General features: G+C 42.1%; 1 pseudogene; it reads right to left on the bottom strand.

Moving 5' to 3' along the window:
- Positions 1–3,586: 3,586 nt before the first annotated feature.
- On the bottom strand, positions 3,587–27,023 carry LOC119736046 (annotated as a pseudogene).

Raw genomic sequence — 27,023 nt, 5'->3', positions numbered from 1 at the left:
GACATAAGCATGGTTGCGATTATTTTACGTCGGGATGCCACTTGTTCCAGAGAATCACACGATTTTTTATCAGTTTTGTGACCTAAGCATAAATGTTCTGCTTAATGCCGACCTGAGGCCGGCTTAACAAGTCGTAACTTGGGTTGCAACGCGTCGTAGCGTTTCGTGAAATCGGGCCCTTGACCTCCAAAGTGGGGACGAACGAATCTATGGTATGGGATATGGACTGGCCGACACTAGAATTTACACTGTACATTGCTCACCAAGGTAGCATAAACAAACACCCTATAAATCAATAAAAAATCAAAGTCTTAATTAATTACATGTACAGTACAATTTATCAATAAATAATATTCTAATAATCATACAATAAGATCCTCATAAAGTGTCAATACCTCGCCGAAGTGAGCAAGGGAGAGTGCTCGAGTGTTTAGCAAGCGCGCGACTGACGAGCGCGCGTTATAGTTTAGCGAGCCCTCTCGCAATCACACTCGAAGAGCTGCACTTGTACCATGTGTATATGCTGCACACACACAACACGTTACGTCATGTGAAAAAGTCACAAGCTAAAGTGTCGAAAAACGCAAAATACCGTCGCAAGGACATATGAAATACACTGAAATCCTACTCACCCGGACAATAAGGGGTGGGCAGGAATTCCCTGCGGCCAGCAAGACCAGGATGGAATCTCAGAACTCGACCTCTAATGCAATTTGCTGCCGGAAACGATGCTCTGGATCAAACAGATTCAGCCATCATGGATAAAGGAGCTCCTGCGAAACCAAATATAACGGTGGGGCCGGTCATATATCCGTGCGCGGTAAAATACACAAATATTCATAATAATTAACATTATGAAATGTGCCATTAAAACAATATGGGGACAAAATTCATGATAATTTCCAAGAAAATAATAGATATGAATTCCTACCCAGATGTGTTTAAATGATATTATTATAGGAAAATTGGTTAAAGAACTACTTTCCCTACAGGCGTGGGAACAATTCAAAGTGTACGGTGAACCAAATACTCGTTGCTACTTACGCAACAATGTAAAGGAAAATTAAAGGTACGGTTGGAAGTGCATCAGCAATATTGGGCAGATCGCCACATTAATGTAGACAAAGAAAAGAAGATGACCAAGTATGGAGCCTCGAACCGAGCTCTTTCCAGGTTAACGTCGGCAATGTCGAACTTGTCACCTAGTAGGCTATTTGCCTGTGCTAAACAGTCCTCTCCGGTATTTTGTGGAAGGCATTATCGTGTTGCGGCCATCCTGATTGTTTTCCATTCAAATCAACGTGGTAACATGATCTGCAGATTATTCCTGCGGATGAACCTTTCCAGTTTATATGAATAACGATAATATAATAATAATGACAATAATAATAAGAATCGGCATTTACGAACCCTCTTAATAGCAAACTAAATCACAGCGCTTACGAATAATAAACAATTAGTTGTAAATAAATAATTTAAGTTGAATAATAAGAACAGGTATGAATTGATTATTGGTTGAATAAATGGGCGATCAGCTTTCTGAATTGCTCGAAAGATTTGACATTTTACATGGAAAAGGTCAGAAGAAAAACTAGTTTGGTTCTATTTTTTTTTTTTTGGGGGGGGGGTTGAGTTGTTCTGCCCGATCTGCAATGATTTGTTTTTTGTTAAGCCTTTGCCATCTTCGATACAAGCAGATCAAGGTCTTTCTTCTTGCATTGGAGGTCATTGATGCGCAAGCAGATGGTACAAATGTATGATTATACTGTTTTGGTGGCTGAGTTGTCAGAACCTCTCAGTTGTGCATCCTTATTATTATCGCCGTTGTAGAAAGAAACATAATGTAGGTTTCGATATTGTTAAACGAACATCATCACTATTTTAATATTCACATTGTTTATCGAAGATCAATAGAAAATATAATAGGACAATGCCTTTTCGACTCTTTTGCATTTATCTGTATTTCAGTGCTTTATTTAAACATCTCCAATTTTCTGTATGTTTAATTACACTTCCGATATATACGTTTATGCATCACAAAAAAGTGACATATCTAAAGGCAAGGCAAACACGTTTCATTGACACGGTCACTCACGTCTAAGGTGACGTTTGCAAATTATCGTTCACCTCGACTCGAATCGTAACTGAGTGGAAAGAGAAACAATGTTTTATTTGTAACATTTATTCAAAATAAATAATTTACTCAAGATGGGCATTTCTTCACCAAACATTTCTCGTATTTCGTATTTCCTCATTTGCAAACTCTTCAGGTTTGTTGTCCTTTTTATATTGTTTACTCCAAAGGTGAACCTTACCTCAAAACTACAGCCGCCTTAAGATAATTTAAAGGGGAAAATGAAGAAGAAAAAAACAATATTAGTATAACTACCTATTAGCATAGCAATTGGAAGCAGAACGTTTGAAAGCCATGCATCCGTGAGCGAGCACATGATTATGCGGATGCGTTTCAATCTATCACGCGATCACTTTGAGTCTCTAGTGAATAGAGTCGGGGTTGACTGATGCACAAATAACTGAACTATTTCAATCATTTTGATCGTAGTACAGGGTTGTCCGCGATCGGTCGAAGCTTACCAGCGATATAAAAGGCTTGGCTAGGTGCGGTATTTAAGGGGCTAACAGGGATTTTAGTTTTGGGGCTCTGACCAACTTCTTTTGTAAGGAAACTAAACACGTACAAATGTGCATACATAGTTCAATTTCCTCATGCGACACAAACTGTGCAAAGTACAACGGTTAAGAATCACAGCTCATTTGTACCTAAAAGGTGATGGAGCTGTTCAAGGGCGGATCCAGGGGGGGGGGCCAAAGGGGGCCATGTCCCCCCCCCCCCCAAAAAAAAAAAAAAAAAACCGAAACCATTTTTTTTGTCATGTGACTTCGCAATAAAGGCAGGCAATGAGTACACCACCATCTTTTCCTCAAAAAAACATTGGTTAAAGTGGTCAGAAATTGCCTCAGATCGCACCACAGAGCATCTAGAATCCAATTTTTTTTTGGGCCCCCCCAAAAAAAAAATGTGTTCAGGATCCGCCCTTGGAGCTGTTTGTTGATTTCGAATTGCTGACAACGACCTTCAGTACAGCTATTCTACTAGTTGTATGTGATAACAAGGAATAGGGGGAAAGAATAAGAAACACGCACGTGACTTCCTGGTTGAATGCCATCACACACCTCGGCACGGAGCACGCTTTGGTCGTTCTTTAGGTGAGGGCGCCCTACCGTTCAAGCCTCTCAGACTACATCTAATCTTGACTTGCGTTATCTTGGACATACTCTTCTTATGTCTGGATATGATAATGTTTTACACCAAACTGTCCTTAGAGGGTTTTTACATAGTATTGCAAAGCTTACAGCGTCTTGTTGTTATAATATTGGTCACCAATTTCATATCTTATTCAAAATACCATTTTGTTTGCGGGTTATCGTTCTGTTGTGACACCTTAAAAAAATCATGAGTAATAAACGCATGCAGGGACGCAGCACCGTAGCCGACAAATGATGAGGATGCGAGGATGACATGTTTTCATATCTTAATTATTTAATAACAAAATCAATAATAATAGTTTTAAAGATGTTGAATTGAATTAAATTGATAATGGTTATTTCACAGAAATCGATGTGGCAGCGCAGAGGCTGAATTACATGATTTACACAAAAATACAAAGAGTAGTAATTTGGGATAAAATAACACACCAATTAAAGTACAAAGATGAAAACACAACAATATCGTAAACAAACGCTGAAGAATAACATGCTTTTTTTAAAAAGGCTGAACTACATGACAAGGTAAAAAGGTGACAATTGGGTACGGCTTTTGTCTCAAAGATAAACCCTTTCAATGCAAAAGTACGAATAACAATATTATTTTTGAAGGGAATACATGTAAATGTATTCATTGATACATTGATTTATGTTGATATAACACTAAGCATGCTATTTTTCAATGAATATTAGTACCGTTTTGCATATATTAATTAATAAGGTTAACCTAAGGTACTTTTTTTAATTCGAATTGGGGCATGGACGCGGACAACGGCCCTTATGGAAGATGAGTGACAATATCGGCGACCAGGGCCCAAGCCGGTTTTAAACGTTCTTGTTTTATACCGGCCAGGGACATATTTATGCACGTTTTTATATATATATATATATATATATCCATTTCGGTCAAAAAGTCTAAACAAGTCAAACAGTATAATAAATTCGCTCTGCAATTATACTTCATGTTTTAACACCTTTCTAGCTTTGTTTATGATATAAACCTCTTAACAATTGTACCAACACTTCTTTATAATAGCGATTGGATATGGCGTGGACCGTGGCGGTGTTGGCGTAGTGTAAATTAATAGGACTCTATGAAATACATACTCTTATGTAGTGTTGAGCATGCCAAGGTGAAGATTGTGAACGTTCAACCTCTAAAAAAGGTAAAAGGGACCAGATTTTACAGAAGACACACCGGGAAAGTGTTTAAAACCAGCCAGACGGCTGCCAACCAGACTTGTTTTATCAACCGTTGAAAACCACCCACGTGTCTGGCTCCCGCCCAACAAGAATGGGTAAACTGTCTCAGGCATTTATACATAAATGATTATACACACGTATTGAAGTAACTGAATTGGCTACATATTAATGACCGCTTATCACTTCAACTATTCTTGCTTTGCCTTCAAACAATTCATGGACCCTCACCAGTTTACATGTCAGATTTCAGCCAACTATACAGACCATCACGCATCACTCGTTCAGCTACAACAACACAGTTTACTATTCCCTGGAACTATCGCTTATGGGGCATCGTTCATTCTCAAACGCCTCTACCAAACTCTAACACAATCCAGAAGTTCAAATACGACAAACGTCCTTATTGAAAACAATACAATCTTCTCGCCAATCAAATTCGTTCACATCTCGTTTTTTTTTTCAGTTCCACTGTAAATCTAACATTAATTGTTTGTTGATGTCAAACGTGTCAAGGGGTAGATGGGTTTGTCTACGTCTTCAGGGTCGTTGATGTCTTTCTGGCGATCTGCAGGAGTTTGACTGCCTCTGCCTTGCCGGTCTCTTGCACCATCTTGCTGAAGATACTGTCTTCCTTCTGAAGCAGAATGTAAGGCTCGTCAAACTCTATGAGCTGCCCTGCGTCAAGCACCTAAAAAACAACAACAACAACAACAAGACTTAATGATCATCTGGAGAATTAAAGTACATCACCTACTGAATGTATTAATGATTTAAGAACATATTTAGGATAGATAAATACGACACATCACCTCACAATGATTTACAAATGTAAGAACACTCTTTGCACTTGTTCAATCAGAACTCGATTATAAAATCTTACATAACACTAAATCTTACCATAACTTTGTCCGAGTCCATTATTGTGTTGAGACGATGAGCTATTGTCAGAACTGTGCAGTGTTTGAACCGCCGTCTGATGGTTGCCTGAATCAAACGGTCAGTTCTGTTTGATTGAATGAAATAAATAATATAATAGAAACTTCATTATTCATATGACAATATTAAGATCACTTCAAACTACTGCCAAATATGACTGAGGGTTTTGCCGTCTTTAATTTTCCATCAGAACTAAAACAACCGCAGATTATATCACTTTGACCATAAATGGTATGCGTCTATACCCGCAGAGAAAAATGACTCAGCTCTTCAACTCAACATGTATCCTGTAAAACAGGAGCAGGTGCAAGATAGGAACACGGTAATGAAGTGGTCTTTCCTAGATTTGTTTCAGGGTTGGAGTAAAGCTCCAGTGGTTGGTGTACGGGTTATCGGATTGTCTGTATAATTAACCATGTGAATAATACAGTTTATTTAATTAAATCTTAAAATTAATGTGGCCTGACGTTGCGAACTTAGCAAGTTCTTCTTCAGAGGCTAAAACAGAAATGACAGAGATACATACATTAACATGGGGTGCACACAAACATGCAGGGCTGAAAGAAGAAACACAAAAGGAGGATTAGGAGGGAAAGGTGTGGAAAGATGCAGGGGAGGGTGGATGAGAGAACAAAGAAACAAAGGGAGATGGCAAACCACAAGGGGTCTGGTGTAAACAGGGGAGGGACCAGAAAGGGGAAGGATCAAAGGTCACAGGGAGTGGGAACGGACAAAAGAGTGTGAGAGTGAAGGGATGATGCGGGGGGGGGGCAGTATAGAGGTGGAAAGGGATGAAAGATGGCGGGAGATGTGTTAACACAAACAAGGAAGACCAGATGGATTATCTGTAACAGAGGACAATGGAGGAAGAAAAGGATTAATCATTTCCAAGTTGGATGTTGAGACCATGTGGTTGAATAGTTCGAAGACGATTCATCCACACCTTCTCTCTGCTGAGGCGAACTGACTCTTTGCGATGGCCAAGAGATTCAATGCCCTGCAAAATCATATCAGAAATGGAGTGGTTAGGCAGGTTGAAGTGATGACCAACAGGGGTGTCTAGTTTCTTGGTGTTGACCGTTGACCGATGGGCATAGAAACGCTTCTTGAGCGTATTCTTAGTCTCACCTACATACTGCACTCCACAGACCCTGCAAGAAATGAGATATATGACATTAGAGGTGTTACAAGTGATGTTACCAATGGTTCTGTGGGTAGTGACAGAAGAGTGGCCAGAAAAGGAGTCAGACTCCTGGATATGAATCTGGCAGACAACACATCTGGAACTGCACTTGAAAGTACCATGCTGGGTGGGAGGGGATGCATCTAAGGATGGGACTTCAGCTCGAACAATCAAGTCCCGTAGATTTCGAGGACGCCTGTAAGCCAATGTGGGGCCGTTGGGGATGGCGCGGGCAAGGCGATCTGAAGTATGGAGGATATGATGATTGTCATTAGTGATTTTGCGGAGGGGAGGGAGATTGGGGTGAAACGTGGTAACCAAGGGAATCATGGGTTTGGCCATGGCATCAGGGGCCTTTCCCGTGAGAGCTTGATTTCTGGGGATAGATTTAGCTCTGGCAATGGCACGATGAACTTGGCGAGAGCTGTGACCCCTGGCCACCAAGTTGTTCTTCAGTATCTGTGTATGGCGGGAGAAATCGGAATCATTAGAACAAATTCTTCTGAGTCTGAGTGCCTGGCTAAACGCTATGCCAGTTTTGCAGTGCCTGGGGTGACAGCTGGAGGAGTGGAGGTACTGGTGGGTGTCTGTGGGTTTGGAATACAGGTCAGTGGTTAGTGAGTTGCCTTGCTTGCGGACGGTGACATCCAGAAAGTGGGTTTGGTGAGCCGAGAACTCCAATGTGAATTTGATGGTTCTGTGAAAGGAATTGATGTGGTTAGTGAAGGTCAAGAGACTGTCCTCATCACTGGTCCAGATGAAGAAAACATCATCAATATATCTCCACCAGATCCAAGGGCGACATGGGGCCGAGGCAAGAATGCGTTCTTCGAGGTCACCCATGAAGAGGCAAGCCATCGACGGGGCCATGTGAGTGCCCATTGCAGTGCCGTGTACCTGTAGATAGTGTTCACCAAGGAAGGAAAAATTGTTCTTCGTTAGTATAAGTCTCATGAGGGTGCCAACATCACTGATGGGAGGAGTCGTGTGTCCTGCCTTGGCCAGAGCCAAGGAGCAAGCACGAACTCCCTCCTCATGTGGGATGTTGGTGTACAGAGATGAGACGTCGAAAGTCCCAATGATGGCTGTGCTGGGAATCTGGTCCTTGATTCCTTCAAGCTTGCGTAGGAAGTCTGGGGTGTCGTGAATGTATGACGAAATCTGTGGGACAAGGGGTTTGAGAAAACTGTCAATGAACAGGGAGATGCGTTCCGTGGGTGAGCCATTACCGGAGATGATGGGTCTACCGGGGTTGCCAGCCTTGTGAATCTTGGGTAGCAGGTAAAATCTGGCAGTCCTACAATCACAGGGAGAAAGAAATTTGTGAGCTTTCTTCGACAACTGGTCACGTGATCGCATATCGTCAAGTACCTGTTGTATATCTTGACAGAAAGTGCCTGTGGGGTCAGAGTCAAGGCGGGTATAGTTAGTGCGATTATCCAACTGGCGGTGGGCCTCATCAATGTACTGCTGACGATCCATGATGACCACAGCTGAACCTTTATCTGCTGGCTTGATGATGATGTCGGTGCGAGAGCGCAAGGAGTTGAGAGCCAGGCGCTCCTCTCTGGGGAGATTATCATGAGTCCTGTGGGGGAAGTTGTCCGGGTTAGTGACTTGGGAATTGATAACTTGAACGTATGTCTCTATGGCTGGCACACGATTCTTGGGGGGTACCCATGAACTCTTGACTCGAAAAGGCTCTGGCTCACACGGTTCACTGTCCAGGAAAAACTCACGCAGGCGGATTCTACGGTAGTATTCCGTGAGATCTTGGCTGAGCTGAACCTGGTTCACAGAACGGGGAGCGGGACAAAAATTGAGACCCTTGGAGAGAAGTTTGTGCTCTGCGTCAGATATAGATGAGGAAGAAAGATTAACTACAGTGTTGACAGGGGGTTCTGGCGGTGGCGTGGTAGATGGGGACCTAGGACGTCTGAAACGTCTGTGTCTGCGTTGCTGTTGCTTGGCAAGCAAGCCACCAATCTTCTTGTTTCTCCTGTTGAGTAGGACAGAGTCAAGGTTAGACAAACCCCTTTCAATCTCATCATGGAAATTCCTGTACGTGGAGTCAGAACAACTGGATTTGAGTTGGGAGTCAAGGTGGGAAATATTCTGATGGAGGTCCTCACGTGTAAATTGACACTGCTGAGAGAGAATATTGATGAGTTTAATAGAGGCACCATGTAGAACTTGATTCCATCTCCTTTGAAGGTGTGGTGGGAGGTTTCCTAAGCAGGGAGTGTGAGACAGTTGCAAACCTTTGGGGATAAATCGAGAGAGGGAGTAAAAACTGTAGTTATCCTGATGGTAGGAAAAGCGTAAGGCCTTTTCCTTTGCCTTTCTGAGCTGTTGGAAAGTGCAAATGGTGTCACTCATATCTGTAGAAAGGGAGAGAATAAATGGTTAATACAATAAATCAGTGGAGGAACACGAAGACAAAAAGTACAAGTCAAATGGAGTTGCTCATGCCTTTTGAAGGGACAGAGCAAAACAAAATTGTAGGTACCTGTAGTGTGGAGAGAACAGTTTGATTAGTACATGGTATAAAACGATCAAAAGAAGGAACAAAACAAAACACAATGAAACAAAACAAAACACAATGAAACTTACATGAAACAACATACCTCTTCAAAATTATTTAATTAAAGCGGGAGTTGCTGTTGCTGGATAATTCCTAAGCATGTACACTCACCTGATGTCCACGTTGGCTGTGGCTTCGTCCACTATGAGGATCTTGTTCTTGCGTAGGATAGCCCTAGCCAGGCACAGTAGCTGCCTCTGACCCACACTGAAATTAGTGCCTCCCTCGGTCAAGACTGCCTCCAACTTGTCCGGTAGCTCCTCAATCGCTGGTTTCAACTCAACCTTTAATTTGGGACACAAAAAGCGCTCGTAAGAGTGGATATCATATCCACAGGTAGCCTCTTCTAGTTTTCTAAGATTCCCCATCTTCCAGAGATTTGTCTGTTGCAAGATTTGTAACAGCAATTAAGCCCCGTTGCGTGTAAAACCATCAACGATGGAAACCTTAGAATAATTAATTAGTAGGTTCACACTTTTAGACTATCAACTGCTGAAATTGATACCAAGCGACAGCTATGTGCGAGAAAAAAGGAACATTGAACAGCTGCAATTATATGTGTTGTGTCATCTCACAAGTCTGAATGAATAAACAGAGTATAGTCGACAGCAGAACACAAAACATACCTCTTCAAAAGCCCTCCATATATCAGAATCCGAGTGCCCACTGAAAGGATCCAGGTTCTTGCGAAGTGTTCCACTGAATAGAACTGGGTCCTTTGGGCATGGAGAAACAAAACAAGGTTACACGAAAAATGCTTCTACGATATCATGAACTATTCTTAAATGTTTATAGGTACACATTATGTTTGACGTTAACAAAGAACTAATCTTTAACATGTCCCAGAAAACTAGCAAAACACATGCTGCAGCCTACTCGAGAAGATTATTTCGCTTTTGTTAACACAATTATGTACAGTTTGCTAAGTTAAAGGGCTTAATTACCTGTGGGATGAATGAGACTTTCTTGCGGAGGTCATGCAGTCCTATCAGGCCTGTGTTGATACCGTCTATCATTATGGTACCTGTGGGCTCAGCCAGTCTCATCAGTACTGTCATTAGAGAACTCTTGCCGGCTCCTGTCCGGCCTACGATGCCCACCTGAAAGCCGCGATATGATGGGTGAAAGGACGGCTTTTTTAAGCCTTCGAAATTGTTCTTGGTATAACTTGGTCGAATTCACTCTACACAAATGTGTTCCAACCGGTTAATCTTAAACTAAGCTACAGTTGATGGAAGTCTTGAGTAATCCTGAGAGAGAATTTATCCAACCTTCCTTGAAAATTCATGCTGGTACACGTTCTTATAATTATTTAATAATAACACAATAAAAAACAAAAAAGAAGATTGATAGGACTGAGGTTATCAATCACATCGGAAAGTACATGTAGACTCTTCCTTTTTCCAATCCCTCGGCTGATGCCTGGTTCTGACTCGCATTCTTTTTAATGTAAAGTAGAACCTTCGTTTGCATACATGGACATGTAGTCTCACCTTTTCTGTTGGCCTGATGGCGCAGGTAATTTTGCGTAGTACCAGTGGCCCATCATCATTGTATCTCAGAGATACATCTTGGAGCGTAATGCCGCCATCTTGTGGCCAGTCTGGAGGTGGCTTGTGATCGGTTTGCAATGGTGCCTCCGGTTTGATATCGATATACTGGCAAACACGCTCCACTGAAGTCATCTGAATGTACATAAATGACAGAGTGTCAGTGTATGATGACACAGATAGCTTTAAAAAAAATTCAGCTTGTACTGTCGACAAAATATTGTGACGTCAAAACAGACTGAATTCTGATGAAACGCTCGAATGTTGTCGAGTCCTGCATAGACGCACTTGAGCCCGTCCCAATTGCATGCATCGACTTTGGAAGTGTCCCGCTTTGAAATGAAATCTTGCCACTAAATCAAACTAAACGTTGGTCGCCAGATTAATATTGTAGTTTATCACCTCCTCTGACATCTCTCTGCTGACCATGATAGCTGACCATGATATCACCATGATTGCTGATCGTCTCGCATCTGACTTGGGTCTTGTCCAAATGCACGGGATAAACTTTGTGTCGACAGCTTTAGCGCTGGCAAAGAGACAGGGTGAAAAAAGCCATAGCCAGAAGAATGGCGTTGGGAAGAGGGAATACTGTACGGACGTACCTGGTTTTCTAACTCTGCACTCTGTCGCACCGCCCACTGGAACTCCCCCATGAGACTCATGGCATAGATCAAGGAGAGACCGACAATGCCAGAGTTGAGATCAAGAACTTTGGGGAAAACATATCGAACCAGGTTATCCGCTACACGGACTTTGGCAATTTGTTCAAACCAATAATATACCAAATTCATCACATGTGGCTGTATGTAGCATATCTGCTACGCCTTCTAAAGTGAAATAGCCCTCTCTTTTGATCATTACTAATTACCTAAAGCTGTTATAGGTGAATCCAAGATGGCGGTCAGCTCAATTCTTAGATGGTACCTCTTGTAATTAAAAGGATGCGCAAAGCTTGAAGACGAAGTAAGGACTAACATCTCTTTAATTACTTTGTCCCTAATAGTTAGTAGATTGGTCTAAGCCCTACATTCCGAACAATAATGGGTTTACCTGGTAACAGTATTTTTTTTTCTTCAAATGTGCTCATTTGGGTGACAGTGTCGGTATTTGTACACGTGTCACTTGTGCAAACACGCATCCACATGAGCAGTGTACATACACATGTGTATAATAGCCATTGTACATGTATATGCAAATCCTTAGCACATTTGAAGCATTTTTGTTTAGTTTTACCCCAAAAGAGTCTAAAAAAGAATGAATATTGAAATTGTCCTCAACTGCTGTATTGTCTTGATTTATATCAGGTTAACTTGTCCTATAAAGTCGGATTTACTCTCAAATGTTAGCCAACATACCAATTGCCTACACACTTGAATGAATTCCTCTTAAAAGTTCGTAAATTGTTATCCGAATCAACAAACGATTGAGGCACTGTAAGTTCACGATATAGTCGGGCAAAACTTGTGTACTCATTATTAAATGTCATTATCTTTTGTTTACTGGGCTGATATAATAGGTGTAGTTACTAACTTACGATCTGCGGCAAGGATGCAGGTCAAACTGACTCCGGTGATAACTAATACACACAAGAAATCCAGCTGAACACCGAACCATCGAGCCGCAGACAGGAATAGGAACCAGGCCCTAGTGTGGCCGTCCAGGTACCCGTCAAAGTCCGCGGTGAATCGCTGCTGAGCCTTGAAGGCGCGGACGGTACTCAGACCAGTCAGGGTGGCTGACAGGTGGGAGAATACCGGACTGCGAGCTAAAACAGGTGCACATGATAACTAACGGTCAAAATATCGCATTAACAAGACGCAACTGAAAATGTGTTTGATGTCTGAAGTCCTCACGAGTTCATTAGGAAAGAATATCAGGTTTAGTGACAAGCTACATCAAGAACTGTGAGTAACTATTGCCGTAACAAACAGGTTTGGGTCCATGGGACAAAACAGGTAATGTTTCTGAAAAGAAAATAATTAACGGCCCCAATTTTGTTTAAAGGAGCAAATGGTATATTTAATCTAAAGGGGCGTACATAATTTTGCTGAAAACCAAGCTCAAAATTATCTGGAAATTTAAATTGGAGCGTAAATGTGGTATTTGTTTTCTTTAAAAAGTAAGCAAAAGTTCAAAGGGAAATGCTCCTTCCTGCTCCTTCCTGCGCTTTCTTCCCCCTGCTGGATACGTTACTAACTGTGACAGAGGTATTTTCTCCATCGTACATCATTTTACATGTGGTCTTGTGATCATGCATTTCAACGTTCAAGACTGGCCTACCTTTTCCTTCTAATCTTTTAACGTCTCGAGAGGAGGCTAAGTAGTACTTCCTTGTGAAGTGAAAGACGAAGCCAATCGGCAATGTGAAAGCGAGGCAAAAAGGATTGAAGATGGAGATCACGATGACAGTTGCAATCGCACCTAAAGAAAGCTGGAGAAGAAGATGAAACAATGACATTAATTAACAACAGGAAATGGAGGCATTGACCATCAGGTATTTTGATTGACTTTTCAAGATACTCAGAGAATCAATATTTAAGTAAATACAATTGGTTAGAAATTGTCATTAGAAGGCAACTTTTTTGTGTTTTTAATATACAGATAATATTGTTTGTGTAATGTGTACTTTACCTCAAGGAATTCGGTGAATGTGGATGGCAAAACGTCATCCATGTAGCCGATATCCTTAGCAAAGCGATTCAGAATCCGACCTGGAACCAAAATATACATCCATCGGGTCCATGCATTTGTGGCAGGATGTTTACATTTTGCCACCGTGCAGGCAATATGTGGTATCAAAGATCTCCCATGAACCCCTTCGAGGTTGGCGTAGAGCCCGAATCAGATCACGTGCCCATTCGGTGCACACGAATGTCTAATAATGATCCATCCAACTGTGATGTGGGTATGTGTGCAGGCCCTGCAGTATGATTGAACAAACTCAGGGCCTCGATGATGTACATATATAACGCACAAAATTCTTTGTTTTAATGTAAACTACAAAAACATGAACTTCTCATTGCCTTCAAGGATATCGATTGCACTTGACCAACGCGGTGATTGATTATGACAGTGTCTCACCCACGGGATTTGTATCAAAAAACTGCATGGGCGCTCTGATGATAGCGTCAAACATCTGGTTGTGAAGAGCCTTTGATGCCGTAACAAAGACATGATAGAACAGAAAGGCCCGAAGAAACGAGGCGGCGGTGGTAGCTCCACACAAGATGGCGTATATTCTGATGTAGTATGACCGGTTGCCGTACTCCGTACCGTCCTGATAATACTGCAAAGAGGACAAAATGAAAAAAAAAAAACAGTAAGCTAGGCCAAGCGTTTTTGGAGGTGTTACCTGTCACATTACTAACATTTGAGTAATCGTTTGTTACAATAATCACTTTTTCAGGCCTGATTGGAATTGCATTCAATGTCATCGCTACGTTCTTCGAGGCGCCCTTGCTCTCGTGAGTAGTCTGCACAGACAGTTGAACTCTTGGGGGATCAAGTTAAAAAAAAAAAAAAAAACCCAGAATTAAAGTTTGCGCCTACTCGCTAGCTTTCAAAACTCCTGTCCTTTTCAATGTAACTGCACGTATCTTGAGTAGATCACACACCAACCTATACATACCTTTCACGCGCACATCTCAGTACAAGAACACACTTCGCTTCTACGGTCCCAGTCTTTTGAATAGCATTGACCAATCAAGTCCAAAACCTCCATGGGCTCTTTTAAGAACTCCTTCAAAGAGTATCTTATCTCCCAATATGAAGCATAGATTGTTTTTTTTTCCTCCTTTGGTTTGTTCTCCAGCGTTGCCATCTCTTTTCGCTATTTTTATGGGTTTTTTTCCCCAGTCATTTTTCTTGATCTAAGTTCTGGTCAGAATACTTTGTCCCCTTGTTTATCTTTGTCTTTGACTTAATTAACTAACTATTTGATTATTTCATGTCTTTGTTCTCGTTTCTAAAGGCACTCTGCTACAAGCCTTGGCTTATTAGGATTGTGCCTCCACAATATTGTATTCTGCTTTCTATTATGTTATTTTTTAGTATGGAAATAAATGTAATATTGAATTGAAGTGAAGTGAAGTGAACTGGACTGGACTGGACTGGACTGGACTGATCAAGTGCACTTTAGTAAATGCCTAGGTACGCCATACCTTTCCTGATACTGATCCTAACCGTCAACCAACCTGACTGGTAATATTTCTGTCCACCAGATCGTTCTCTTCTTCGTTTGTCCACATCGCTAGCCAGACATCCGCGTAAGAAAGCAATGCCTTAAACCAAAAGCAGAGAAGCAGAAACTGTAGCCTAGATGAGCCAATTCTATAGAATGCCGTTTATGTTTGTTATTTTCAAACAAACACAGTATTGTAACGGAAAGTGTAGGGACTTATAGCTAGTTTATTTACAACGTCATCCCTATTGCACTAACGTAAATTCACTGTGTGTTGGTGACTGGGCGGAGCGTAAGAGCCTAGTGGCTGAATGCGCGTACGCTATTGGTTGCCTAAGGCCCATAGGTTTAGTACATGCATATGTGTTTGTACGGCGTATGCTTGTTCACGTGAGGGCTATTCACGTGATCGCGCGAAGGTGTTGTGCTGTGGACAGCGGACGGTACGGTCGTGTATTGCTCGCGTTCTGTGTTTTAGGTAATGCTGACGCGCACTGTGTAAGGCGCTGGCCCTGACTGTGCTGAAGTTACGCTGTGTGATGCTGACGCGCAGCCGTACAAGTGAATGTACGGAACGATGCTGACGCTAGCTTGCATGGGTAAGGCGTAAATCAGGTTAAGGCTGACAGCGTGTATTACTTACATTGGCGTGCATTGCTTACATTGGCGTGTGTTATTTACATTGGCGTGTGTTATTTACATTGGTGTGCATTGTTTACTTAGGTACATTGTTTACTGAGTGAACGTTGCTAACTTGGTGTGCATTGTTTACTTAGTGTACATTGTTTACTGAGTGAACGTTGCTGACTTGGTGTGCATTGTTTACCGTAGTGTACATTGTTGACTTAGCAGTGCCTTGTTTACATTGGGCGCATTGTTCAAGCTGTGCGCGTTGCTGCTTAGTTGAGCTGTCAGTTAACTCCCAAGTGTAATTAAGTGACCCTGATAATTAACACCCCATCAAAACTCAATCACTACTGCCTATTTCTTGATTATTGTATAATAAATTACGTTCATATTTGTTGTGCCGACAATCCTGTTGTCCAGGTGTATTTGTTGTTGGTTTATTGTGCAATTAACAGTGGGTAATCACAATCATCATAATCGGCGGTATATTTCCTCCAAAACGGACCTGCTCCCTAGGCCTTGAGGTCGCTCTGAGTGGTCTCTCGTCTTGGGAAAGCTTGCGTTCGGGAAGATCAGCTACACTCTAATAGGTGTCAGACTTGGTCCCAACGAACTTAGGTTTGGCCCGGGGAGATCCCCGCCACAGTATCAATGGTAACCATGTTGTCCATCAACGGTGTACCATAGTAAGCCAACAGATTATTTCCAAGCTTACTTATGATTTAGAATGACTTCCTTTATGAAAGTAAGTAAACAGATTATACAAAAAAACCTCACGACTAGTATTGAGTTTGGGGCGGCAGAAGCAGGCTCTTCTTTTTTTATCCTGGCGATTTAGAATCTACCTGTGCACCGACTACGACAATGACCCAGACGAGCGCAAAGGGGACCCCTGCAGCCGCTACGAGGAACCGGATGTACACCATCCACTCCACAGTGCCGGCCGCCATCTCCTCCGGGACGATACCAACAGGTGTCTCAACCTAAGCAATTAGATAATGCATCATTTTATGTAATATCATATCAATGAATTCCATTTAGATTGTATGCTTAGAAGGAATCCACTTGCGAATAGTTTTTGAGCATGAACCAAAGAAACGCACCCCATCCGAGTCATCTGAACAGATGGACACCTTGTCGTCAAGTCGTTCAGGATTTACATCCTGCTTATCCTCTCCATCGTAATCACCATCTTCAGATTTCTTCTTCAAAAGGGATGCAAAGTCCATGCCGTCTTCCTGCAGCTCTTTGTAGGTTCCGTATCCAGCCACCTTGCCCTTTCAGACAAGAGACAAATGTCTTAAAACAATAACCACCTTTCAGAAGAAAATAATGTTGTCATTTCTTTTCTTTCAAGACTGACGTTATTAACGTGCAGTGAACTGATTCTATAAAATAATAATTCTCAATACAGCTTTGCAGCATGTACTATCACTTTTTACAGCTACTCAAAGAGGATATCCTCAAATAATGTGAACTAAGTTAATGTAGGATTATCTCCGGAAACACTGCGAAATGAAGGCGGCTGCCAAAAAAAATATATTTTAGAGGTCGTTTTATTTAATTACCTCCTGAAGGATGAGAATCTTGTCAGCCTTGTCAATGAATTGAAGCTGATGGGTGACAATGATCACAGCTTTGTCCCTCATTTCATGGAGAATGCACCTATGGGAGACAAAGGGCCGTTACGTCTCAAGATAATGAAATGTTTCTTTAAAAATAAGTAGATTTGGTGTTTTTTTTTATTGTAGATATTCTCACTTTTCAAAGAGGTGTCTACCAACTGCCGGATCCACTGCACTCAGAGGATCATCTAGTAGATACACATCGACATCACTGTACAAGGCCCTGGCGAGGCTAACCCTTGCCCTCTGACCTCCACTAAGGGTCACACCACGCTCACCAACCAGCGTCAGGTCACCTTCAGGAAGCAGTTCGATATCCTGTAAAAAAAGAAGCTCAAGTTTTGGTATCAGCCTCGAGTTTTCATCTGTGGCTTAGGAATTATCAATAAACCTGAATTGTCAAGACAACGTGAGAGTTTTCTTTAACCTTTGTCCCGGGATGACATAGTTCAATGTTGTCCCAAGCAAAACGCGGCATAATATAAAGTCTCTCAAATCTTTCAAGAAATTGCCCCCAAATCTCCTAGAACAGAGACTGTAGACGAAGTCAAGATTTGGAAAACCAAAGAAGTGTCATGCAAACATCACCAGCGATTGAACAGCGCCACTTTCAATGCTCCCAACATACTTACTCTGGTTAGCGCACAATGTTTAATGATTCGCTGGTACTTGGCCTGCTTGTATTTGCTGCCGAAGAGGATGTTGTCTCTTAGCGAGCCAGAAAGGATCCAGGGCTGTTGAGCCGTGTAGCCAACCCGACCATTCAGGGTGTTAACTCCTGATACAGTAGGTATCTCTCCCAGTAAGGCAGCCAGAAGCGAAGACTGTCAGGAAGAAAACAATAAACACTTGAGATTGTGACGCCTACATCTGTTCATTTCGTGTATTCATTGACGTTTTACAAGCGGGGGCCTAACACAAGAGTGCAATCATAACTATCTAATCGGTCTTTGACTGACTCTACCAGTCAAGAGAAATTGTGGAGAATCTGGAGAACAGGAGAACACTTCGAGCATCTCATAACCACTTAAACAGGATGTGAGCGGCTTACCTCACCTGTAAAAACTGAAAGTTGAACTACACACACCAAAATGAAGAGTAAAGTAAATATGTGGCAAAAGTGCGACACACATGTAGACTGGTTAGGAGACTAGCGCAATGTAGGGAAATTTTCCCCAGTGAGCAATGTCACAGGGTGGAGCAAGGGGACATCTCTATAGTCTGACGTCCAATTGGTCCGACGTCCTATTGGTCCGACGTCCCATTGGCCCGACGCCCCATTGGTCCGACGCCCCATAGGGTTAGGGTTAGGGTAAGGGTTTAGGTTAGGGTCAGTCAACCTGAACCAGTGGAACTACACAGTAATGTTTCAACGGACCAATGGGACGTCGGACCAATGGGACGTCGGACCAATGGGACGTCGGACCACTGGGACGTCGGACCACTGGGACGTCGGATCAACGGGACGTCGGAGTAATAAATTGATTTATCCAAGAAGCTCAATCAGGTCATGTGAAATTCATTATCCATTATCCAAAAAGGCAATTGTTGATTCAATTAACTATATTTCCATTGTTGTGGTCCGAATCCAGGTGTCATGCAGTGCCTATTTGACTTATTTAGGCAGAGTTAGCCAATCAGTTCTTTCGGTGGTAAACTTTCACCAAAACGAACTTGCATCCCTTAGCCTTTAGACTGCTTGTAGGTCTCCGGTTCGAGGAGAATCCACCACAATATGTCTAAGAAAGGATTCACCGGATTCGAATCATTTGGTTTACTCACCTTGCCACACCCAACAGGCCCAATGACTGCAAGCAACTCCCCTGGTTGAATTCGGAAACTGACGTCTTGTAGCACTGTGTTCCTGGTGTCCTTTTGATTGAGTTAAAAACAATTTTATATCTGACTGTGTTTTACACGACATTTTTACTTTGAATCGAATAAAGAATTCGTGGAAAAACAACGATGACACGAATTTTACTTCCATCGTTCCATCGGACAATGTTATGGCGATACTGCAGTGCCGTGGTCTCCACCTGGCCTGAGACATTGAATTTGTGGTCTGCGGGTACTTCTGCATGTTGTGGGTTCGAGTCCAGCCTGCAGCTATGGTGCTTGTGCCCTTGGGCAAGGCACTTTGTCAATTATTGCTTTTTTCCATCCCGGAGTAAATGGGTACTTTTGAGGGTAGAGATTGTTATAGTGGTAGATTTTGGCTGCTTTGCGCCTAAATGGCAGCATCGAGCTGTATGCTCCACGTGGAGCTTTGATGGTATTTGGAATCTTTCATTGGCCAAGCGAGCAGGATAATAATGATGTAGCGCCTTACTGGTGGATACGTGCGCTTTATAAATACCCGTTATGGTGATATGGACATTTTCTTGGTTGGGTCGACTTTTTGTATAATAGGGCGATGAAACTAATAAGGGCGACAGATCAAGTACTGTCGCCCTATTCCCTAAAATCGCCATTTGGACCAGTGCTAGGGATAGGGTTTATGGTTTAAGGTTGAGGGTTTAAGGTTAGGGCTAAGGTTAGGGCTAGGGTAATTTTGTGCACAAGTCTATGAAGTGTCCACCTATTGGGGTTGCTAGTAATACTATCGCAATTATACCATTTAGGTCCACACTTCAGCGTGGGAGGTTTACCATTAGGAGACGTGTGGAATTTCAACGTCTTTTAAATGCCTCAGCTCCTATTGAGAGGCAATATTTCAGTGTCGCAAACACACTGGATCGATTGCTCATGTTCCAATTAGTAAAAAAATACAAAAAAGGCGTTACTCTGAGGGAAATTGGGGTTAGGGGTGGGAAAAAGCGAATTATTTTTCAGTGCACAAGTCTATATGAATGTTTCCCGACGTGTATGATTATCGACAATATTATAATTATTACTAAAGGCAACTCTACCTTGTTCCAAGATCCGTACATATTCTCCACGACAATTTGGGCCCGTACGTCTGTCCCAGTATTGAGCTTGTTCGCATGAGGATTAGTCTCGACTGGTTCCTCTTCCTCGCTTACGGCAGTTCTAAGGTAGTCAACCAACTCACCATTGTCCGCAGACTCAATCACACTATTCGTTCTGTTTGTTTGTGCGCTCTCTGGATGCTCTGAAATGTCCAACTTATCATTCTTTAAGGTATCATCTGCTTTGATCTCGTCCAATAGGGCCGTTTGCTCTTCCAGGAAAATATCATCCATGACGTCCGTATTAGGCTCGTTTACGTGTCTCTGCAGCTCATCCATCAGCAAAAACATCTGGTCAGAAGCAAACAAATATAACTATAGACACTATGAAAGACACCTTCTTTTGTATACAGCATACCACGCCGGACCTAGGGTGTGTTACATGTAATTCAGAGTGTTGTATTTACTAGAGTGCGGGTCCTGTTCACCGTGCAGATAATTTTAACAGCCGCGACCAAAGGCTTATGGTTGTAACACATGTATAACATGAATCTGTATTAACATTGTTTTTATTAAGAGTCTACTGTAATTATCTCAAGTGTAACTGTTCATCAATGTCTTTATCACCCGAAGTCTTTGAATGGAGTCAAGTACTCTGAACGGTTGGAAGCCAACAACCACCAATGACGGGGAACACTTTGGGAACTCGACAATTTAGAAAGTTGAGCTTCATTTATTGAGACTCGGTTCATTATAGTCTTAATTCGCCGGCGTGAGGATTTTCTCTTTGCAATTCTCACCTGAATCCTTCGAATGGAGACGAGTCCCTCCGACCCGTGCATGATCGCGAATGGGAAATTGTTGGACAGGCAAATCCTGGCGCTGTAGAACAGTGCGAGCACGGGGAAGACCTTAGAGGGCGTGACAGGATTTCCCAGAGAGGCGTAGACAATGAATGTGATGAATGTCGTCAACAGAGCGCCATCGAACCGGAGGGCTCCAATTATTGCGTGCAAATAGGCACTGTGTAAAATCTTTCGTACCTCCTTTCTGTAGACAGAAAGAAGCAAAACTATGTACGAAAAACCATGCTTTTTATTCTGCAGAGTACTCATTTGGGAAAACCGGTTTATTTGCCAATCGTCTGACCATCGTGAATTTGAACACCTACCGAGTGTGTACTCGGTAGGTCTGCCAGTTCTAAATAATCACCTGAACTGACAGGAATTGGCAAAGGCCGAAAGGGCTCCTCACAGCAGCCAGAGGCCACAGACAGTTGAAAACAAGCCTTGTCAACAGGTAAGCTCATTGACTTTAATCCCTCATATCCATCTTATTTTTGAGGAAATGAACTAAAATCTTCCTCGCAAGCCACCAGTTACGCACACCTCTTTGCCCCCGAAATTTGGTTGTGGATCTGCCATTGCTCTGAGCAAATCTTGGAAGAGGGAATTCAACTTACGCTCGGCTTTCGGCGACCAGTTTTCCAAACGAATGTTCCCACGCGTATATCTTGATGACGCGTATGCCAGATATCACTTCATTCATGATGCGGATCCTTGCATCCGACAACAAGGCCGTTTTGGATCTGAAAGGGAGAAAGCACAATATAAACTTTTCTGCAAAGATCTGGGGACTTTATTGAGGTCGTTTGCAGTTTCAAATGAAAAAAAGAAACACTCCTCATGCATTGGAGGTTAGTAGAGTATGAAGTTATTGGTTTCTATAACAAAACATTTCACTATGTATAGGGTTTGTATAACAAAATATGCACATACCAGACAATTGCTTACTTCGAAGACATTGGTACCATATTATACTGAAAGGTGTAGTCAGGTGTAGTGGTAGTGTAATAGCTGTTGCACCGAGTGGTGATTAATGGTACTATGCTAGTAATAGCGAGCATTCTCAAGGCAATATTTGACACTGCTAAAATACCAATTGAAACGGGGGGTCTAAAACTGCCGTTTATAAGCAAACATTATCCCAATGGTTATCTGATCGACAGTTTACCCAAGAATAAGTCAAAAGGGATATCACGATAGGTTTCTGAATGCACCCAGGATTACCTAAATTTGGAAGCTAGTTTCCCAATGTAAATTTGGAGGGGTGCCATGAAGATCAAAATGGAAGTCCCGGCAAGGCAAGACACTCCGATCTCTCTCCAGGCTAGGGCGACCACGATAGTCAGCTGTAGAGGAGCTATCCAGAGGTAGTGGAGGAGCCGGAAAGCCTAACAAGAAGGAGACGAGGCAGCTTGATTCATTATTAAGCAACTTCTGACATACGAAATGGGGAAAGTATGTGGGATCGATTGGGGTTGATCGATTGATATCCGTTTTGACTTTAGAGTTGCTATTACATCTGGTGCACGATGACACAGTACCTGGTTAACAGTCAGAATGTTACATTAAATGCTCACACAATGTCTCATCGAAGTGGTGTAGCCAACAAGTAAGGATAATTTATCCTGTCCAACAACATTTTTTTCACGAGTGTTTTTTGAACGTCGCGCGATTGTCGGCATTGTTATGCCATGAAGAGCAACACCTATAGTCCGATAGTACCTATGATCGACGGCTTTTAGTCTGCTTACCAGACCAAAATATTCTGACTATTTCTGATGAATATAAGGGGTAGTACGTAGCCGTTAGTGTCACTTGACCGAAACGGGAGGATTTTCGAATACATTTCGTCGACACTCTCGGATAGCACCTGGGTAATTTTGGGTATAAAATAGGTTTTCTTTGCCTGCACTGCTCATTAAAGAGAATACGCAAATGAGTTGATAATTAAAATTCATTACTTGCATGAAACAAAAAATGTAATTCAATGAATACTCTGTGAATCAAGTATTGCACGACGGACGAGCTTCGCTGCATCACTTCGCATCACATTGGTTCCAAAGTGTTCTTTACAGTATCAAGTTGATATATTGGTCACACCCAAATAATTATCAGAGGATTCAATTTCTGCTCAATTTGTCACCACAGTTTTACAACACAAACAGTTTCCACTATGGAGTATCGTAGATAATTGTAAGTCACACGCGTTTTTTTTATTTTTTTTTTTTGGGGGGGGGGGGGCACCTACCAAATCGAATCTGTTGACGTCATTGGATAAGATGTTGACCAGTTGACCGATTGTCGTTTCTCCTAAAGCTAGGTTGCTGAGTCTTAAGGCCTGCAATATTGAGAAGGGAAAAAAGTATTAGCTATAACACTTGTACTTTATAAGGACATAAAAATGTGAGAATACTGCGAGGATCCTCTTACCAATATCATATCGTGCTTAAGATATCCTTGCTGAGATTACTAATTGAATGAATACGCATCGCTGGAGTAATCCTGTGCTCTGAGTTTGCTACGTATGGGCGCGTTTTTTGTTACTGGTGCTGTCATCTTTTGTATTTGACAACATGATGGGGTTTTGGTTTGTATTGTCACCTGGTCTGTACACAGTATGCCAGGAGGTGAGATAGAAACATTTTGACCGTTTGTGACCTCTTAAATAGTAGGAGGATTAGTACCTTATACTGATTGAACGGTAGGCCTTATAGGGTATTACACCATGCTGGATTTACTCCATGTTGGTTTCACCCCATGCTCCAATTTCCTACTTGAAATCTTGAATCACCTTTCTGAAGATGAGACCCGAGCAGGCCGTCCTTAGCCTCATTCCTGTGATCCAATAGCCGAAGTAGCAAAAATGGCCGGCTATAAGTATGAGCAGGGAAGACAAGGACATGCCCAATGCTTGCAAGTAGGCTTCCGTGGTCGACACGAGGTCCGTGGAGAAGTACAGAACAAGACGACTCAGCATCACTGGCTGGGCCATCTTCAAGACGACCTAATGTTGATAATATCCACATCCAAAATACATGTATGAGAAGTAAGACAGATATCAGAATAAACGAAACACGGGTTGAATATACGAATTTACGATTTATTGTTGAAACAACCTTTTAAAAGTTTCTTATAATGTAAACAGCATTTAATATTGTCCGTAGTGATTTGTATTCAAACATGTACAAACACTAGACCCATTCCTGACAACAAATTGTAGGGGTGGATTATAACTTCTTCTTTTTTTGCGGAATCCCCGCTGCCATTTTTAAGGAAAATATCGTTGATTATCCATCGGCCCTTTGACCACGGCAACCATCATCGTATTAGCAGCGATACCTACCTCAGAGTGAATACAGTTCATAAATCGCTGTAGAAATTGTGCTTTATCATTTTCATTGTCCCCGGGGATTCCAATCATTGTAACCTTAAGAAGGGTTTACCCAAGTACTATTAACATGTGGATTGTGCAACTTGCCAAAATATAATCCTGGACCATTGTTGTACAACAATTAAGGGAGCCTGCAGATCGCTGAAGCGAGCCCCTTTTGGCAACTCAGACTATAATGTGGAACTCCTGGTTCCAGCACATAAGCAACAGCTTAAACGCCAGAAACCAGATGAATGCCTTGTTCCAAGGTGGACATATGAGGGTATTCAGCGACTGCATGCATGTTTTGCTTGAACTGAATCGGTCTTATTTACAGAAAGTGCAGCTGATTTGGATGAATGTGCAGAGTTCACAATGGACTACATCAAGTTGTGTGAGGAGCTGTGCATTTCAAAGAAAAAAGTGACTCGATATCCAAACGACAAACCTTGGTTTGACCGTTCAGTGGACTCGGCACACTGCTCCAGGGACAAGGCATTTGAGTGTGGACAGGTCAGCTTTGAAACGGGCAAAATATGCCGTCTGTTAAGCAATAAGTGATGAAAGAGGGGACAAGGAAACAAGAACAAAAATGTTGCTGTTAATTTCATGGGGGCTGTTAGGGTGAATGTTCCCTTGACCGCGCTCGGTAAAAAGAATATGTCGAGAAAACGAAAGAAGTTTTGGGGAAAAATACTCCTCCCCCCCCCCCCCCACCTCCCTCTAGGAAAAAAATCCTGGCGACGTCCAGGAAAACAACTTCTACTTTCTGGTGACCGTTTTCGAGTCGGTTTTATATTCATTTATTTTCTTTTGAAAAAGTTCCACAGATCTCTAGTGCAATAATTCACACTAAACAGATGGTTTTGGTTACCTCAATGAATGCAGGCAAGCCATGTATCATGTAATGCCAGCCAAAAGCTCTAAGCAACGCCCATCGAAGAGACGAAGGCTTTCCCGTGGCTTCACTTTTCTTAATTTCTTTATTCCACTCCCTGCATGGAGAAGGGATTCCAAAGATCATACTTGACATACCCACGATAACATACAATTAAGATTTACAATAGTAAAATATCATATTGTTTTCACTCTCCATAGTTAGTCAGATGTAGATGTACTTGTTCATATTATTGTCATTGATCTGAAAGCCCTTAGTGTGCTCAAAGACTATTGACACTTTGTTGCATACATTTTATTTTGTGATAGGGTATTGCACTGGCACATACTTTACCTCTCGAGTTTACCGACCACAATAACAGCGGAGTCGTCAGGCAGAACGTCATACAAGTCTGTTTCAACAAGAGGTCTCTTGTAGCCTCGACGGAAGAAATTAAACATCCAGCTTCAAGAAGAAAATGATTATGTATGGAATTGAAAGCAAAGGAGGTTATGAACATTACAATACGTGATTGTGTCAGTATTTAATGCGCACTTTGTGTTTGAATTAGTATTTGCTTACTTTCCATGTAGAATTACTGAATCGTTTTTTTTTTCTCAGTGAAATGCAAATCAAGGCAGCAGCAACTAGCATATCAAAACGGAAGGGTAATTGTTCCTGGCGGATTGTCTAAGACTTACAGTTATGATGGTTTTAGACAGAAAAAAAAATCAGTGGAGTGTCATGGCCTAGCGGTTAAGAACACCGGACTCATATTCTGGTGTTTCAGAGGCAACAGTGACGTGGGTCAAGCCCGCCGGCGGACACTTGTGCCCTTAAGCAAGGCACTTAACCATTCCTGCTTCATCCTTCGGATGGGACATAAAGCCGTAGGTCCCGTGTGTTGTGTAATGCACGTTAAAGAACCCATTAAAACTTGTCACTAAGAGAAGGGGTTCGCCCCGTCCTGACAGTGGCCGCAGCGCCTTGTAAACCCTTATAAGGTGCTACATAATGGGTCTCATATTTCTCATGTACTTCATTCATCTAATAATATACATAACTCCTAGTGCCTTGAGTACCTATACTCCATTGCGATAATGCCTGAATAGGTTTCTGCAACGTAACCATACAGATACAGATCAGAAGATATATCGTCAAAAAATTGTTATGTATAATTTGCTTATAAATATGTATTTTATACCAGAAAATTGCTGAAAAGGTTTTTAACTTAAAAAAAATACGCTTAAGATTTTCAACAAAACACAAAATGCCCCAGTATGTTAAAGCAAATCGGTAGAAACAAACTCCACTTCACTAACTGACTAAAGGTTACAGTTTACGGTAACAGAAAAACACTGTACGAAATGAAGTGGCGCGTCATTGTGCAGGCCTACGGGATACGTAGGCCATCAGCCTCGGTCCATTGTTTTGGCCACCGGTATCAAATGAGGGGAATAATCGTCATAGCGATTTTTGGCAATGTATACACCTCCGGAGTTGGAAAATATGTGATAGCATTGCAGCGGTGGCAGCTTTTGGGTGTTATCACCTTTTTTCTAAAATGTCCATCAAAATGCTTGTTACCACTCTAAGGGCGGTACACCTTGCGCATGCTCACTATAATAATTTATGTCCTGATTTGATACCGACCAAACCCCCAGGCTGATGGCCTGATGTGGTGTATGTGCAGGTATAAAAGGGTGCATAACTTATCTTACAAGAATACTAATTTTGAGAAGAGACCAGCTGTCTTCATGGGGTGTGGCGGTCTTCTGACTCCGGAGGGGGCTTTGACGGGCTCATCCTCAGTCTGCGCGAAATCTGAAACATGTCTAGGTTTGAT

The sequence above is a fragment of the Patiria miniata genome, unplaced genomic scaffold, assembly GCF_015706575.1.
Source record: "Patiria miniata isolate m_02_andy unplaced genomic scaffold, ASM1570657v1 HiC_scaffold_29, whole genome shotgun sequence".
Lineage (NCBI taxonomy): Eukaryota > Metazoa > Echinodermata > Asteroidea > Valvatida > Asterinidae > Patiria > Patiria miniata.
The sequence above is the reverse complement of the archived record's forward strand: the minus strand, read 5'-3'. Positions and strand labels throughout refer to the sequence as shown.